At 36.6% G+C, this 14,447-nt stretch overlaps 1 pseudogene; it reads left to right on the top strand.

Moving 5' to 3' along the window:
- The window catches only part of LOC112912712 (midasin-like), a 147,978-nt pseudogene that overhangs the window by 58,878 nt on the left and 74,653 nt on the right, over positions 1-14,447 (top strand).

Below are 14,447 nucleotides of genomic sequence, written 5' to 3'. Positions count from 1 at the left end.
AACTAAAGATTGGTCTCTCCCCTGTCAACTCTGCAAAGCTACAGTTTGTTTTTTGAATATCTCATTTTATGGTGTTAAAAGTGTTAGCAGAATTAATATACTTTTATTTTCTAGAGAGCTAATAATAATTGGCAATCTTACTATGTTCCCACATTATGGGATTAATGTTTCTGCATGTTTGCCATCATTTGTATTCATAGTTTTTTTTTTATATAGTATAGGAAAAGGAATTCCTTTTTTTCTTGGTATTATGATTTGAAATTTATATCCTCATACATGAATTTGAATATTTATCTTCAAAGGATTGCAGTCCATTTACTTTTTTCAAAAATTCATCTTAATGGGATGAATCATTTTTATAGAGCTTAAATTTGTTAAAAATTTTATATAGGTTGTAAACTGTGCTTACCATTGCCCTTTTTAATTTGTTTTGATATTTTAATAGTCCTATCGCAGAAGTTCTTCAGTGTTTGCTGGAAAACAGGGTTTCATCACCCTTCGTGATCTTTTTCGATGGGCTGAAAGGTACAGATTGGCTAAACAGACTGAGAAAGAGCATGACTGGCTACAGCATTTAGCCAATGATGGTATGCTTTTAATTGGATGCTAATTGGAGTTATGTCAGATATCAAACCTTATTAAAATAAATCTTTCCCAAATTGTGCTCAATATATACATATTAATAGGTGTTCCAGAAATAGTCATTCTGTCTCTAGTGCCAAGTCCTTTTGAAAATGGTTCTTTTCTGCAGGCCTTTGTGCTAGTTTGTTTGAGTTTCTCTCTGCTTTGGCTACATGTAAGAGTCAGATAGGAGCCTGGTGCCTGTGAGAGTTTCGGTAGGTGGTTGGTGGTGTCTTTGCAGACTATGTATCTGCAACCCACTCTTCCTAGAGAGTCATGCCTGTGCCTTTAACAGAAAACTGACAGGTTGGTCAGGTAATATCAGAATTCTGAAGGAAGGCATTTATGTCATCCGAGACTCACGATTCCTCATTTTGGTGTAATCCATGGAAAGAATTTATATGTTTCTCTATATGAAAGAAAGCATTTCAGAATCTTTGGATTTGAAAAGTGCTAATGAGTCATTAATGGAGTGGTTAATAAGGAGAGTAAATTAAACCTATGAAAGTTGTATTTTTTCTTCTTTACTGGTAGATAGATGGAGGAACATGTTTTTAAAAAAAAAAAACTTCAAAGGAAACAGTTCTTAATCAAGTTATAACATATATAGTAAAGTGAATTTAGTGTTTGTTTTTTCATGTTTTATTTATTTATTTGTTTATTTATTTATTTAACATATGTATGTGCTCACATAAAACATCACCTAGGCCAAGGTTTAGAATATTTTGTAGTACCTCAAAAGATTCTATCATGACTTTTGCCAGTCTTAACCTCCCCTGGAGGTAACGTCTGCTCTGACCTCTATCACCACTGATGTTTGTCTATGCTTGAGCTTCAGCTAGTATCATGCAGTATGTACTCCTTTGGTTTGACTTCTTTGGACCCATTCTTTTTTTTTTTTTTTTTTTTTTTTTAAGATTTTATTTATTTATTCATGAGAGACACAAAGAGGCAGATACCTAGGCAGAGAGAGAAGCATGCTCCTTGTCTAAAGCCTGATGTGGAACTTGATCCCAGGACCTTGGGATCACGACCTGGGCCCAAGGCAGATGCTCAACCACTGAGCCACCCAGGCGTCCCTCTTTTCACCCATTGTAATGTGAGGTTCAACCATACTGTTATGTGTATTAGGAATTCGTTCTTTTTATCATTACTGTGTTATAACCTGTTGTATGGAGATACTATAATATGTTTTTTCATTTTCTTCTTGATAGACATTTGGGTTATTTCCACTTTTTAGCTATTATGAAAAGACCTGCTCTGAGCATTCCTCTGTAGGTCTTATGGTGCACACATGTTTACTTGAGTTTAGGTCTACCTGGAAGTCATGTTGCTAGGACATAGCCTGCATATGGTTAGTTGCAGTAGGTTCTCCCAGTTTTCCAAGGTTGTTCTTTAGATACCCTGGCCAACAGCAGTAAATAAGAGTTGCTGTTGCTACATATTCTCAACATCCCTTGCTATTGTAACCTGACACTTGATGATTCTTTTTTTTTTTTTTTTTTTTAAGGTTTTATTCTTCTCTCAGGCCGGGTCAGGAAACAGGAGGAGATTGATGTGATTCAAGAAGTCCTTGAAAAACATTTCAAGAAAAAATTGTGTCCTCAGTGCCTCTTCTCCAGGGAAAATGTCCTAAAATTACTGAGTGAGTAGGTCAGAATATCCGGAGGAAATGAATTGAACTGTACTCCTATTAGAAGCTAAATATTTATTCTACATTTTATAGGTAAATTGTCCACTCAGGTATCCACTTTGGAATCTACATTCCGACACATTGTGTGGACTGAAAGCATGCGGAGACTGGCGATGCTGGTGGGAAGGGCGCTGGAATTTGGTGAACCAGTGTTGCTGGTTGGAGACACTGGGTAAAGTTCTGTGCTTCTGTGATAGTAACTCATGATGGTTCAGTTCAGTTGCATAGGAGTACTTGAGTTATCTGTGAAGGATTATCAGGAATGCGATCTTTTTTTTTTCTTTTCCTTTTCTCCCTGTTTTTATTTTTGGGGAGAGCATGTAAGAGATATTGTTTATTTTCCTCTTCTTTCAGAAGAGGATAGAAAAGAATGATTTTGTACATTTTTATCAGTGCAGCTCTTTTTTCTTTGTAATTCTTTTATTTTTTATTTTATTAAAAAAAATTTTTTTTTTAAATTTATTTATGATAGTCACACACAGAGAGAGAGAGAGAGAGAGGCAGAGACACAGGCAGAGGGAGAAGCAGGCTCCATCCATGCACCGGGAGCCCGACGTGGGACTCGATTCCGGGTCTCCAGGATCGCGCCCTGGGCCAAAGGCAGGCGCCAAACTGCTGCGCCACCCAGGGATCCCTGTAATTCTTTTAAATAGTGACATTCATTTATATATCTTTTTTTTTTTTTTTTTTAATTTTTATTTATTCATGATAGTCACAGAGAGAGAGAGAGAGGCAGAGACACAGGCAGAGGGATAAGCAGGCTCCATGCACCGGGAGCCCGATGTGGGATTCGATCCCGGGTCTCCAGGATCGCGCCCTGGGCCAAAGGCAGGCGCCAAACCGCTGCGCCACCCAGGGATCCCACATTCATTTATATATCTATAGAGAACAGCAGATGAGCTACTCTCTCCTGAAAGTCTGTAAGGATTAGATTTCTTTCTCATCCTTTGGTGGTTTTGGTAGAAGTAGGAAAGGATAGAATTCAGGCAGTGTGTGCTTTTTTGGATAAGAAACACTATAGGGTGCTGATGTTTGGGGGAAGGATGTCCTAAGCCCAGGGTGCAGAGGTTCTGTGTTGGCCAACATCATCTGCTGCCACCGTGAGGCCCTCATCAGAGCTCCCCTCTTGCTGACTAGTGTGTTTGTGGGTGTATATTTGGAATTTTTGGTCCTTGTTAATCTGGTATGTATCTCTTTAACAGGTGTGGGAAAACTACTATCTGTCAGGTGTTTGCCAGCTTGTCAAATCAGAAACTATACTCTGTCAACTGCCACTTACACATGGAGACATCGGATTTCCTGGGGGGGCTACGGCCAGTGAGACAGATGTCAAAGGACAAGGTTTGTTCAATAGTGAATGATGATGTGTTCATTGATTTGAAGACTTACTCTTGGCTCTGTGCATGAGTCAGCTGTGGAATTTGTTCATGGTGAGGTTTTGATTCCAGGTTTGGTATATATCTTTAGGTTTTTCATTTTTCTACAAAGGGCTTTCATAGCATCCTGTTGTGCAGGTTTTATTCCTTGTTCTTAGACCCTTACTTTCTGCAGAATGAATACTTAACTCCAGTAGATACCAGCTAGCTACATGTGTATTTTCTTGTGGAGCCAACTGCTCTTTAGTTTCACACCTTCTTTTCCCAATTGTAGGAAGAAATTGATACATCAAGACTTTTTGAGTGGCATGATGGTCCTCTAGTTTTGGCCATGAAGGAAGATGGCTTTTTTCTCTTGGATGAGATCTCACTGGCTGATGACTCTGTCCTGGAAAGACTCAATAGGTATATGTATAAGAGGTTTGCCCTGTGTGTGATGTTTTCATTGGTCTGGTTATTTTTTAATTATTTAAGTAATGAAAAAATTTAAAGTTCCCTTGTAGTTAACATAAAGCATATTAGTTTCAGATTACAGTATAGTGATTCAACAATTCTATACATTAAGCAGTGCTCATCATGATATGTCTACTCTTAATCCACTTCATCTGTTTTATTCATCCTCCTACCTACCTCTCCTCTGGTAACTATCAGTTTTTTCTCTATAATTAAGAGTCTGTTTCTTGATTTGTCTCCTTTTTTTTCTATGTTCATTTGTTTTGTTTCTTAAATTCCACGTATGACTGAAATCATATGGTATTTGTCTTTCGTTGACTGACTTATTTCACTTAGCATTGTACAGTCTAGCTCTATCCATATTGTTGCAAATGTCAAGATTTCATTCCTTTTTATGGCTAAGTAATGTTCCACTGTGTGTGTGTGTGTGTGTGTGTGTGTGTGTGTGTGTGTGTGAGAGAGAGAGAGAGAGAGAGATTTTCTCTATCCATTCATCTATTGATGGATGTTTGGGCTGCTTCTATTATTTGACTGTTGTAAATAATGCAATAAACATATCCTTTTGAATCGGTGTTTTCATATTTTTTGGATAAATACTCAGTAGTGGAATTACTGGATCATACGGTACTTCTGTTTTTAATTTTTTGATACTTGTCTATACTGCTTACTGGTCTTGTTTTATAGTAAAGTTCTTCATAGATACATAGTAAATGTTTGAAAATGATGATGAGTTACTGTTTTTTTGTTTGTTTTTTGGCTTTAGCACGCAGGGTCCTTTAAGAGGCTTAGGTTTTCTGTTTTACTGTCAATAATCAAAAAGGTGGGACTGTGGAATGGCAGGGCTAAAACAAATGAGGCGAAGTTAAAACTCTTTATTAAGGCAAATAATGTCACTTTGTCTAAATTCTTCGAAGAATTAGAATTACAGATTATATATGGCTGTACGACCTCAAAATCTCAGACCAATATGAATTTTTTTGATATATACCTATTTTTCTTCTTTGAAGTTTAATTTACTTTTTTTTTTTTTTAAGATTTTATTTACTTATTCATGACACACACACACACACACACACACCACACAGAGAGGCAGAGACACAGGCAGAGGGAGAAGCAGGCTCCATGCAGGGAGCATGATGTGGGACTTGATTCGGGGTCTCCAGGATCACGCCCTGGGCTGGAGGCAGATGCGCAACCACTGAGCCACCTGGGCGTCCCTGAAGTTTAATTTACATACCATAAAATGTATCCATTTCAAATGTATAATTATATATGTTTTGGCAAATTTACTGATTTTTGCACCACAATCCAGTTTTACATTTTCACCATATCAGTAGTATCCCTTCTGCCTTTTCATAGTATATTTCTGATGCCACCTACTGCACCAGGCAATTACTAATTTACTTTCTGTAAAAAACGAAACATTTGTCTTTTCAGCACTTTGTGTATAAATGGCCTCTTCTCTTGCTTTGCATTTTTTTGATGTTCATCCATGTTAATAGCCTATGTTAATAGTTTGTTCTTTTTTTTTTTTTTTTTTTTTTAGTTCTTTTTTATTTCTGAGAGTATTCCATTGTATAGATATGCCATATTTTTTTTATTCATTCACTTGACAGTATTTGGGTTATTTCTACTCATGAATAATGCTGCCATGGATGTTTGATTACAAGACACACTCATTTTTAAACCAGATGTCTTAATGGGGCATAAGTGGGTAAAGGGATTTTTTTTTCTTTTTGATCAGAAATATTGTTCCATTACACAGGAATTGGGATAATGAGTCATTTTAAAATTTGTGCTAGGAAAGTGTTAACTAAAATAGCTCAGGAGAGGAGATAACTTCTTTCCTTTTTAAAAGAATTTGAAGGCCACAAAATAGGAAGGTTATGTAAGCCTTTTCTAATCTTATATTCTTCAATTTTTCTGTCTTTTAGTGTCCTTGAAGTGGAAAAGTCCCTGGTATTAGCTGAAAAGGGCAGTGTAGAGGACAAGGATAATGAGGTAGAGCTCTTGACTGCTGGGAAAAAATTCCGTATCTTAGCAACCATGAACCCTGGGGGCGACTTTGGAAAAAAAGAGGTAAAATTGTGTTCCTGAAGCATAATTTTTTTTTTCCAGTTTTTGACCTCAGCTCATTGGCAGCTGTAAATATAGCATGAAAAATGCATTTGGAATTTTATATTGGGAAAAAATTTAAAACCTAGAAAGATATTTTAGAATTATTACAAGTTTCAGAAGTTCTGACATAATTGTTTCCTTATTATCTCTGTGTGCGTAACTGAAATTTCATTGTTTCAGTCATTTTCCCCAGCTTTTTACATATGTTACTATAACAAATCCTCACAATAACTATGTGTGAGTTATTTTCTTACTTTCATGGATGAGAAAAGTTGAAACTAAAGTTTAATCTTAAATTGATTTTAGTTAAACACTTAAACACAAGTGTGGCTTTGAGTGTTTTAAAGTGACAAAAATGTTGCAGCCTGGAATCTCTTCTGGTTTTGCAGGTGGTGCGTATCTCTTCTCTCCAGACGTTATGTGGGCTACTCTCATATTATTTGTAAAGGAAAGGGTGGAGAACAGCATTCTGTACAGAGGGTGGGGTGGTGTTAGGATTCAGCCCAGATCCAATACCCTAAACACCATGTTGAAGCCTCTCAGTGGAGAAGTTTGCATTGTGTGTGGGATCCTGGTCTGTTAGGAAAATGTTGATGTGGTGACAGGCCAGGGATGATGAGAAAAAACAGGGTTTGATTGTGAATGAAAGTGATTAAAATTCTTGGCAACTTGATAGGTGCCCCTGAAATGTGAATATGATATTTGGGGCTTGATTTTCCCGTAGCATAATAAGAAAGATTATCAGTATGCTTTTTGAATGTTCTGAAGAGAAGAAATAATAGGAAGAAATACAGCATATCTTCAAACCTTACTTGGAAACTGGTTCTTTGGCAAATGGAAATAGCATAGAAAGATCTGATTTCAAGTTTGTGTGTGTTAGGATTAGTTTAAATTAGGATAGTTTGTTTTTTTTAGGTGAAAGTAGGCAATCTTTTTCTAAGGGAAAGTTCTTTTTTGTTTCTGTATGCCTAGCAGGCAGAGTGAGTTAGGATGCTGAAGACCAATGGCACTGCTTATATAGGATGGCAACAAGGAACACTCCCACATTCACTGGGTCTTCACTGAGCTGCACCTGAGTATAGGCATTGCTCCTAGTCCTGCTGCAGTAAGCCAGGTAGAATGATGGAGTTTATCAAGTCAAAGGAAAGCAATGATAAGCTAATAGTTCAATGGATATGTGGCATTGTAAACTCTTGTTTATAGGAGTTAATTGATGTAGGGAAAGGGAAAGAAGGGTTAGAGGAATCCATTTTGAGGGCAAAGGCCATAAAACTGGAAGGACTAACAATTCTTTGTTATACAAGACATAAAATATGTACTTCCTTAATAATTTCACTGTCCCCCTTTGAGCCACATAAAAGAAGTTTTCTCTTTCTACTTCAGACAGCTCTCCTCTGTGGGATAATAGCTTTTATTTTCTTTAAAGCATTAATTATATAACTGAAGGTAAAGGAAGAGCCTTTGTTTAGGGGAAAGTGTTCAGGTTTGGGGGTTACCCAGTGGGGCTGGAATTCAACTTGCAGCACTTATTCTATATGACCTTGAAGTTCTGTACTATGCATATAAACAAAGTGATGGGGGGCACCTGGGTGGCTCGGTGGTTGAGTATCTGCCTCTGGTTCAGGTGTGATCCCAGGGCCCTGGGATCGAGTCCTGCATCAGGCTCCCCACAGGGAATATGCTTCTTCCTTTGTCTGTGTCTCTTCCTCCCTGTGTCTCTCATGAATAAATAAATAAAATCTTAAAAAAGAAAGTGATGAGAATATTGTCTTGGAGGGTGTGGTGGAGATAGATGGCCTGTGGAAGGAGTCAGGATAAAAGGTCTTTAATAAATTGTACCTAGTAGTAGAGGTAATAAAAGAAGCATCTGGTATTTGTTTGTTAGACTCATCAGCTAATACTCCTTCAAAGGATTTGTTTTCTAGTTTTCCTCATAGGTATTACATTCACATTGAAATTTTTGTTTCTTGTAGCTGTCTCCTGCCTTAAGAAACCGGTTTACAGAAATATGGTGCCCACAAAGCACAAATCGTGAAGATTTAATTCAGATTATCAGACATAATCTTCGTCCAGGATTGTCTCTGGGCAGAATAGATCATAAAGGTGAGATCTTTTAGGTAGCAAATGTAATTCGCAAACTTCTGAAGCTAATAGAAATTAGAAATCATGCTTTAGAAAATAGGACTAGGTCTAAGATTTCATTTAATTAAAATCAGAAATAATACCAAAATTCTTTTTAAAAATCTATGTTAAAGCTTTATTTATTTTTAAAGATGTATGTTTAAGAGAAAGAGCAGGTGTGGTGGGGCTGGGGGGAGGGAGAGCGAGAAAGAAAATCCTAAGCAGACTCCCTGCTCAGTGCAGAGCCCAGTGCAGGACTTAGTCCCATGACCCTAAAATCATGACCCAAGCAGAAATCAGGAGTCTGATGCTCAATTGACTGAACCACCCAGGCATTCCTGTCATCAACTAATTTATTATAAACTTTATTTAAAAATTTCCTGGGTGGCTTGCTCTCTCTTCCCCCCCTCCCCCACTTGCTCGCTCTCTTCAAGAAAAAAAATAAATTTTCTTTTCATTATAAAAATTTTCAAACATAAGGAAATAGAAAATTAGTATTAAAAATGAAACTTCTGTATACCTAAAATCTAAATTTAGCAAATTTTAAGATGGGATGAGCACTGGGTATTATATGTTGGCAAATTGAATTTAAATAATAAAAAAAGATCCCTAGTAAGGATCAAAACATTTTTTATATGGTTCTTTTATTGAGCCTAGATTACTTTGATGTATTATTACATGCGTGTTTTTTTTTTATTGAGGTATAATCAATATGCAATATCCTGAGTTTCCAGGTGTACATGATTCATTATTTGTATCTATTGAGAAATGATCACAATAAATCTAACATTCATCATGATGTATATATATATTTATCTTAACATATTGAAGAACTAAATTTAGAATCCAGTTCTGGTTTCAAACCTTAATAGTTTTTTGGATCATTTCCTCTCTCTCTCTCTCTCTCTCTCTCTCTCTCTCTCTCTCTCTTTAAATCTCTCATTCTTTTTTTTTTTTTTTTTTTTTTTTAAATCTCTCATTCTTAAAGAAGATAAAAGGATATTTACTTCTTTGAGTTCTAAATTCACCTGGACTTAAAGAAATGAAGCTTCCTGGGCCTTGTACTTACAGTTTCTGATTCAGTCAGTCTGGAGTGGGGCTGGAGAATTTGCCTTTCTAATAATTTTTTAGGTGATACCAATAATTTTGGTCCAAGGCCCATACTCAGAAATTCTGACTTACCTTGGTTGTGTGCTGTTTGCAGTCCTGCACTTATTGTGAGAATTCTGGTAAAATGGTTTATGTTTTGGCTCTGTATTGGGGCCAGATCCCCCTAGGACTTAGTAGCCTCTGTATGTTTTATTGGGCTCTGTACTCTTCTTATAAGTTATTTGGATTGTGATAAGAATGGCAGAGAATGTAGCTGCCATTACACTGCCACATTTGCTCCATCACCAGTGGCCTTCATGCTTAACAGAGTGAACATTTCCTCTATAGGGCAGTTGCCGTTGGAGCTCCTAGGACTTGACTCTGAGCCTCACTGCTTTTACTTAGAGAGCCTGTTTACTCTAAGCTTTGTAGGCTATATGGCAGCAACTTCTTTGAGGGAAGCATTAGAGATCCTGAAGGAGCAAGGAGAATAAGGGAGAAGTGGCTTAATTTTTATCATCTAGAAATCGATCAGATTGGCATAGTATAAAAATGTTTTTTAAAAAAAGAAACTAAAGCTTTTATTTCCAGATTTTCTTTTAAAGATTGTAAGATTTAATGAATCTAATATATCAGCTGATTATGAATTCTAAATTGAATTCTGATCCTATTCAGAATACTTAAGATATATTTAGTGCATTGTCTTAATCAAAATAAATACTACTGAGTTCTAAGTTTCTCTAGGAATTTTTTGTGTTCTCGAATCTCTATAGTAATTTTATCTCTACATCTACAATATGAACAAAACAGAAAAGATTCTACGAAACTGATGTTTTTTTTTTTTATAATAACCTCTGAAAGGCATGTGGGCTTTTTTACATCTCCTACTCTTATGACCAGTACTTCTGAAGACATTATATTTTTGTTAAAATCATGTATTGTTTAGAATTATTTCTTTGAGTAGTATTTCTGAAAGTGGAAATAAATTCATGGCCTTCATTGGTTATGGCCAAATTGCTTTCCAGAAGGATGGTCCCATTCGTAGTGCTACCAGCAACTTAGTAAATGTGCCTTCTTGGCATAGTCCTTCCAACATGGAGTTTTCTTTGTTTGTAATATTATGAAATCCATTGTTTTATTCTTGTTACTTTAATGGATAGTCTAAAATTTCATTTTCTTTAATTATTAGTGATGAGCATTCTGCATGATTTACTTTTTAATACATACCAATCATTTTATTTTTATTTGTTTAAGTAATCTCTACATCCTATACTGGAGCTCAAATCCGAGACCCTGAGATCAAGAGTCACTCACATATTTTGCAGACTGAGCCAGCCATGCACCCCAATCATTTTACATACTAGTATTATTTATTACATTTAACACATAGATTCCTTTTTTGTTACCTTTTAATATTTGTTATAAAAAATACATGTATGAACCCAACCACCTTGCCTGATGGTTTTCTAACAGTCAAGGTCTAATTATCCTCTGACAGTGGCTAAAGTTGTCCATTAAGTCCTTGATTTACTTCAAACTTATTCCACTCTGAAATGTAGATCCAAGTACTCATGTTTGTTGGTTTGTTTTTCAAGTACTCATGTTTAATACCTAGTTGCTAAAACAGCATTTAGTTTCTTTCCTCATTGTGACTGGATTTTTTTCCCTTGAGCTGTCATTTTAAGTTCTTTTTTAGAGATTAATGGATTTTTTTTTGGTAATATTTTTCTTCTAAAGAAACTTTAGTTTTCTTCTAAGTGATTCACAGTGTAGCCTTAAAGCCTTTCGCTAAATGATCCAATTTTATTAATAGCAGTGCTGATTATTCCTTATAGTATTTTCTTTTTTTGTTTTTGTTTTTTTTTTTTGTTTGTTTGTTTGTTTTTGGGTTTTTTTTGTATTTTCTTTTTTTAAAAAACATTCTTTGAAAAAAAAATAAAAAACATTCTTTGGTATCATGCTTTTTAGATAAACGTTTAGTATTAACCTCAGGAGTTACATAAAGTGCTTTATTAAACTTAATTATTTCTAATGCATATTACTTTTTTTTTTTTTTTTTTTATTGATAAGCAACACAGAGAGGCAGAGAGAGACACAGGCAGAGGAGAAGCAGGCCCCATGCAGGGAGCCTGATGTGGGACTCGATCTCGGGACTCCAGGATCATGCCCTGGGCTGAAGGCAGACGCTCAACTGCTGAGCTACCCAGGCGTCCCCTAATCTGTATTACTTAAGAAGTATTTTGTTTCCAAATACTTTACAATATGAAATTGTGATAATTAGAATAAATCATGAAACAAAATTTAGGAAACAAAATTTGTGAATCCTCTAATTTGCTGAATTCTGATGGATGTATTAATTCAGTAAAACAAAGCTGAACTAAATGCCACTGAAGGGATGCCTGAATGGCACAGTCGTTTAAGCATCTGCGTTCAGCTCATGATCCCAGGGTCCTGGGATCAAATTCCACATGGGGCCCCCTGCTCAGTGGGGAGTCTGCTTCTCCCTCTGCCCCTCCCCCTGATCTTCCTCTTTCTGTCTCTCTCTCTTTCTCACACACACACAGACACGCTCTCTCTCTCTCTCTCTTGAATAAATAAATAAATCGTTTTAAAAAATGCCATTGCAAATATAGCATCTCCGTTCCAGTGAATCAGTTTAAAATAAAATAAAATTTATATATTTTCTAAAATCATTGTACCTTAACTTCAGAATTGTATTTGAACATGAACCAAATGAATACTTTTCTTTGAGTGGTTTTCAGGATTGCTTCTTAGGCTGTAATTCTTAAGATGTGATATACTATACATGAACCTCTTGGGACTGTAATAAAAACTATGGACTTCACACACACACACACACACACACACACACCTCCCCCCTTAGAAAAAGCAGTAATGTACTTTCATAAAAATTTGCATATAGGGATCCCTGGGTGGCGCAGCGGTTTGGCGCCTGCCTTCGGCCCAGGGCGCGATCCTGGAGACCCGGGATCAAATCCCACATCGGGCTCCCGGTGCATGGAGCCTGCTTCTCCCTCCGCCTGTGTCTCTGCCTCTCTCTCTCTCTGTGACTATCATAAATAAAATAAAATAAAATAAAAATTAAAAAAAAAAAAATTTGCATATAATCTTACGGAGCACAGACCTCTTGTAGGCTATCTCTGGGGCCTATATTACAAAACCCCATTAGGAGTGTTTGATGCAACTACTTCTAAGCAACTGCTTTTGCCTCTTTGTATTTTAGGGGCTGACATAGCTGAGGTGATGCTGGATTTCATTTATTGGCTGACCCATCAGGAATTTGGCCGAAGATGTGTGGTCAGTATCAGAGATATCCTGTCCTGGGTTAATTTCATGAACACAATGGAGGAGGAAGCTGCTTTGAAAAGGCCAGAGACCATCTCCACTGTGACGTCTTTTGTCCATGCTGCATGCCTGGTGTACATAGATGGAATAGGTTCAGGTATGTTGTCTGTTAAATGGTGTGGGGACAAAGGGATTAGGGTAGAGGAGAGTATGAAATGGAGCAAGCCAGATCTCTGACCTCTGACCCAGATATGTTAAAAAATTAGTCACTCTAATGTTTCCAAGACCAAGAATGGATTTTCTTTTCTTTCTGTTTTTGAGAGATTTTCAATATGAAAGATAGGCTGCAACTTCTCATTGCTTTTAGGCCAGGAACTTGGTAAACATGAAATGATGATTAGAGTAAAAAGAAGACTTGGAAATGCTCTTGCTCCTGAAGGACTGGATAATTCTTTCTCCCCCCCCCCCTTTTTTTTATATTTAAATTCAATTAAAATATATTATTAGTTTCAGAGGTAGAGGTCCGTGATTCATCAGTCATTTATAATATCAGGGCTTATTACATCACATGCCTTCCTTAATAGGACTGCATAATTCTTTTTTTTTTTTTTTAGATTTTATTTATTTGACAGAGTAAGGGAACAAGCACACAAGCAGGGGAAGCGGCAGTCAGAGGGAGAGGGAGAAGCATGCTCCCTGTTCCAGATGCAGGGCTTGATCCCAGGATCCTGGGTTCACGACCGGAGTTGAAGGCAAATGTAACTGGCTGAGCCACCCAGGCACCCAGGACTGGATATTCTTAACATGAATCGTCATTTATAGTTAATGGCCTGGATCTTTTAGTTTGTTTTTAAGTTTACCATAATTTCATAAAATTCAGTGTTTTTCTGTTTTTTCAGCAGTGAAGATTAGAGATTAAACCCAAAATGATCAGCAGTACCACATTAGTTACTCCTGCCTTCCAGGCTGATTCATCATGGAGTGCATGGGTGCTTTACTGAATAAGCTGCTGCTGATCTGTAAATTGAAGGGATAAGGGATCCAGACTTTTTGCCTTTGGATTGTTTACACTAGCAGTTGTATTTTGGGTGTACTTCTGCTTGGGCCTCATTTCTCCGTGAAAGTGCTCAAGAGCTCTTGATTAGTAGTTGGAAAGCATGGTGTCATGTCATGTCATGTTTGATGGACTGATCCATTATCTTTTAGGGGTAACTTCCTCAGGGTTTGGTACGGCTCTCTTGGCTCGCAAAGAATGTCTGAAATTCCTTATCAAGAAACTTTCCAAGATAGTGCGACTTACAGAGTGTCAGAAAAATGAATTGAAGATTTATGACAGACTCAAAGCCAAAGAATTTACTGGAATAGATAACCTTTGGGGAATTCATCCATTTTTTATACCAAGGGGTAAGAATAATTTTGAATAAATGAAGATTCTCTTCTTGTAGATCATAGGTACTTGACTTTTATTGTGACTTTTAGTGTATCATGTTCATGATTATTTCTAAACTGGTTATCTGAATTAGAATCTGACTTGGCATAACCAACCATAATTTCATGAATAATTAAAAATACATAACTGACATATAAAAAGTAGGAGAAAGTATAGTCTTTAGTCTATGAATAGATTGTCACGTTAAAAATTCATTTTTTATTTGATGCTTAAGACAAGA

The sequence above is a fragment of the Vulpes vulpes genome, unplaced genomic scaffold, assembly GCF_048418805.1.
Source record: "Vulpes vulpes isolate BD-2025 unplaced genomic scaffold, VulVul3 Bu000000795, whole genome shotgun sequence".
In the NCBI taxonomy this organism is placed as follows: domain Eukaryota; kingdom Metazoa; phylum Chordata; class Mammalia; order Carnivora; family Canidae; genus Vulpes; species Vulpes vulpes.
The sequence above is the reverse complement of the archived record's forward strand: the minus strand, read 5'-3'. Positions and strand labels throughout refer to the sequence as shown.